Below are 4,800 nucleotides of genomic sequence, written 5' to 3'. Positions count from 1 at the left end.
GCAAGAGGGTATATAAAATTCATCAGATTGTTGAGAGGGGTTTAGGTCCCAAAAATGATTTAAAAATTGTCCCCACAGGACAAAAATGATGAACTTCTTAACTCTTCTACTACCACTATGTACTAAGCTCTAGTCTTATTAGAGTAGCTGAAATGAACTAAAATGAACCATATTCGTCTCCCTTTCATACTTTATATGCACAGTTCCCTATATCAGAATAACTTCAATTTCTCTTTTCATCCAAAACACTACCTGGTTCCAGGACCTTCCCTCGGAAATTTCCTTCCTTACTCTGATAATTGAAGAACGGTTGGATACTGTCTGTGGATTCTCATAGCACCTATGGCCGTCATATTACTCAGGTTGAGTATTCCTTATCTGAAATGCTTACGACCAGAAGTGTTTCAGATTTTTTCTGATTTTGGTATATTTGCATTATATACTTGTTACCAAAAATTCGATACTTGTCCCTGAAGCCAAGAGGACAAGTGGCTTGAGGAAAAGTTAAGAGAAGTTTATTAATATGCCAGCAAATGAAGAGGGCAGTGGACTAGCATCTCAAAGACCACCATTCTGTCTTTAAGCAAGCATTCTGTCTTTACACCTAAACCAGGTCTTTTTAAAAGGGGGGTGTTGGCTGTTGGGCTTGGGTCCACGTGATCGGTGTCACATGTCGTAACTTCGGGCTATTGTTGTTTAACTATAGTTGGTGGTTTATGTTGACCTTATCTCCAGTTAAGGAAGATCAATCTTGTGACCTTTGGAGAATTCTGTTGAGCCATCTCCTGTGGTTTAACATACTAGAAAACAAACAACAAAGAACATTTTTCTGCCCATTTGATTACTGGCTTTGGGAAGGAATGCAGGGTTTAATTCCCAAAAAGGGTGGTGAGGGGCTTTAAAGAGACAACTTGTAAAACATTTTGTTGCCCTTTTTCAGAACTTTACCTCTGTTATATACTTCCTCATTGAGCAACCCTAATTCAAAAATCTGAAATCCAAAATACGCCAATGGGCATGTTCAGCATCATGTCAGTGCTCAGAAAGTTTCCGATTTTGGAACATTTTGGATTTCAGACTTTCAGATTAGGGATTCTGATTCTCCCCTCCCCCCGTATATATATATAAATAAAATGTCTGTCCAGAAAGTATCCAGCCATTGTTAATATAAGAAGAAGGGTTTGCCGGACATCGATGTAACCTGGCAGCCAAAGAGAGTGGACTGGAACATATGAACATCGATGACATCATTGTACTAGTCAGTGGGGTGCTAGATGCCATTGAGGGAGCATGTGTGCTGTGTGGCTGTCACATTCAAAACGCCTGAGTGAGTAAAGCAATTAATCCACATCAAATTTTGCATTGAGCTTGAACATTCCTCTGCAGAAACTATTCAGATGATTCAGAAGGCTTTTGGGAGATGCAATGAGTGCAGCACAAATAAAAGTGTGGCACAAATACTTCAAAGACAGTCAATAATCTGTTGAAAGTGATCTACATTCTGGAAGGCCTGCAACGAGCAGAACACCTGAGAATGTTGAGTATGTACAGGTTAGGTTAAGAGACACTGGTAGAACTGTGTGAGGTCTCTAGATGTCTACTTTGAAGGGGAATGAGGCATCATAGCCCTTTGGACAATATTTCTTGTATCTTGTATCTTCTTCAATAAATGTCTCTATTTTTCATATTATTTGGCTGGATACTTTCCAGACAAAATACACACACACACACACACACACACACACACAGAGACACACACACACATGCATACATCCTCCAAGACTTTGAGTTGTTTGAAGACAAGAATTTTATCTTGGTGTAATAGGATAATAGCTGTAATCTCTGCACCCCGTGAATATGTTACCTTGCATGGCAATAGGGGCTTTGCAGATGTGATTAACTTGAGGATCTTCAAATGTGAAGGATATCCTGGATTATCCTAGGGGACCCTTCTAGGAGGAAGGGAGGAGTCAGAAAGGAGATGTGATATGTGACAAGGGAAACAGAGGTTTCAGTGTTGGGAGGAAGGGACCATAATCCAAGGAATGCAGGCAACATCTAAAAGCTTGAAACAGCAAAGAAACAGATACTGCCTTAAGGCCCCAAAAAGCCTGTTGACACCTTGATTTAAGGACTTTTGTCCTCTGTAACTGTGAAATAATAAATCTGTTTTACACCACTAAGTTTGTGGTAGCAGTAGCAAAAGGAGCTAATACATTTGGTAATCTTTGTATCCTACAACTGAGTAGGAGTACTGAGTTTAAAATAAGTAAACAACCTTTTCCTGGGAGAAATTTTCTCTAAGACTGAGTATGACTAAAGTTTTGACCATGTCAATTACTCCCTTTACACCTAAACTAAGTGGCCACTTAGTGATTAATAATTCAATCACTCCTTCTTGTATACTTTTGCCTAATTAAGAACCATCTATCTTAACCCTCTTGACCCTCTTGGAGGAGGCAGGAGAGCATTAAAAATTAAGAAAAGTGGTGGACTGTGACCACTCTGAGAAAGTGACATTTGATTTAGGATCTGAACTAAATAGGCGAAAGGGTTTGGAAGACGATTCAACCATCCTAAGCAAGAAGAAGGCTGATAGGTATGAAGGAATGAAAAGAAAGCCAGGTTAGCTGAAGGCTAGAGAGCAAAGAAGAGAGGGGGTAAGATATTGGGATACAGGAGAGGAAGGCCAGGCCCTGCTGAGCATTGTAAGGGTGCGCCCATTGGCTAGGAACTGTGGGGAAGCTTTGGAGGATTTTAGCGAGGTGTGGAGCAGGGATGAAGACTGACAAAACCAGATTTGACTTTTGAGAAGAGCTCTCTGGCTTCCTTTTAGGAATTGTGATATTGAGTTGGGGCAGACGTGCACCAAAGGGAGGGAATCTGAGGATTTGCTTCTTTGTTTTCTAAATATTTTTAACTGGAAAAGATGAGCAGCCAGGGGCAGTGGCTCGAATCTGTAATCCAAGCACTCTAGGAGGCCAAGGAAGGAGGATTGCTTGAGGTCAGGAGTTAGAGACCAGCCTGAGCAAAAGCGAGACCCCTGTCTCTACTAGAAATAGAAAAAAAATTAGCCAGGTGTGCACCTGTAGTCCCAGCTACTTGGGAGGCTGAGGCAAGAGGATCACTTGAGCCCAGAAGTTTGAGATTACTGTGGGCTAGGCTGATGCCACTGTAGTCTGGGTGACAAAGCAAGACAAAAGAAAGAAAGGAAAGGAAGAAAAGAAGGAAGGAAGGAAGGAAGGAAAGAAAGGAAGAAAGAAAGATAGGAGGGAGGAGGGAGGAAGGAAGGAAGAAGGGAGGGAAGGAAGGAAGGAAGGAAGGAAGGAAGGAAGGAAGGAAGGAAGAAAGGAAGACATGAGCTCAGTTAAGGAGGAAAAAAAAATTCTACCTCGCCACACCTATGATTAGCGCTTGAATCAGTAGACTAAGGAAGATGAAGAACAGCACCCAATCTGATAAGGGCCCAAATAGAACACCAAGGTAGAGGAAGGGCAAATTCTCTCTTCTATTCTTTTTTTTTTTTTTGAGACAGAGTTTTACTCTGTTGCCCGGGATAGAGTGCCGTGGCGTCAGCCTAGCTCACAGCAACCTCAAACTCCTGGGTTCAAGCGATCCTCCTGCTTCAGCCTCCTGGCTAGCTGGGACTACAGGCACGCACCACCATGCCCGGATAATTTTTTCTATTTTTAGTTGTTTGGCTCATTTCTTTCTATTTATAGTAGAGACGAGGTCTTGCTCTTGCTCAGGCTGGTCTCAAACTCCTGAGCTCAAGCGATCCTCCTACCCTGGCCTCCCAGAGTGCTAATGATAAGGAAAACCCCCATCTGTTACTTGGCACTTCAGCCACCTGAGAACCCCACCCCTCATGGAAGACCCGCATCAGCATAATACTAGCCTATTACCTGGCCCATCAACTAATCTATTACCTGGCACATCAGCATAACACTAAATCTATTATCTGACACATCAACTAACCTATTACCTGGCGGGCATTCACCACCTGACACCCTACCCCCCAGACCACCACAACTTAATAAAAGTGAGAAAAATTGGGTAGATGGGGCTCAGAATTTGGTGGCGAGGCCCCTCTGAGCCCTCCAGCGAATAAACTTTGATTCTCCAACTCTCCATGTGCCGCTGGGTTTGTCCTCGGGACCACTGGCTGTAACACTAGAATTACAGGCATGAGCCACCGCGCCCGGCATCTCTCTTCTATTCTTGAGTGGGGTCATTCAGTTCTTCTTGCCCTCTCCCCTACCCTAACCTTTCTACAGTGGGAGTTACACCACCTGTTCCCTTGATTCTCTGTCCTTGGAACTTAGATCGAGTTACACTGGGTATCCTGGTTCTTCAGCTTACAGATGGCATATCATGGGACTTCTTGGCCACCATAATCATGTGAACCAATTCCCATAATGAATCTCTTTTTTTTTTTTTCCTTAGGTTAATCTTTTGCACAGATAAAATCTACTCTTATCTATCTGTCATCTATCTATCTATCTCCCATTGGTTCTGTTTCTCTGGAGAACCCTGACTAATACACAGAGTTATGTCAAAAACTACATCCATTCAATCCTGGGGGCAAGTGAAGAAGGTGATTATGGTAACCTGCCTAAGAAGTGATAAAATTAGGCCCGGTCTGGTGGCTCACGCCTATAATCCTAGCACTCTGGGAGGCCAAGGCGGGAAGATTGCTTGGGTCAGGAGTTTGAGACCAGCCTGAGCAAGAGGGAGACCCTGTCTCTACTAAAAATAGAAAGAAATTAGCTGGGCAACTAAAAATAGAAAAAGTTAGTG

Source organism: Propithecus coquereli, unplaced genomic scaffold (genome assembly GCF_000956105.1).
Source record: "Propithecus coquereli isolate 6110/MARCELLA unplaced genomic scaffold, Pcoq_1.0 Scaffold105, whole genome shotgun sequence".
Classification (NCBI taxonomy): Eukaryota; Metazoa; Chordata; class Mammalia; order Primates; family Indriidae; genus Propithecus; species Propithecus coquereli.
This window is presented reverse-complemented; position numbering follows the sequence as displayed.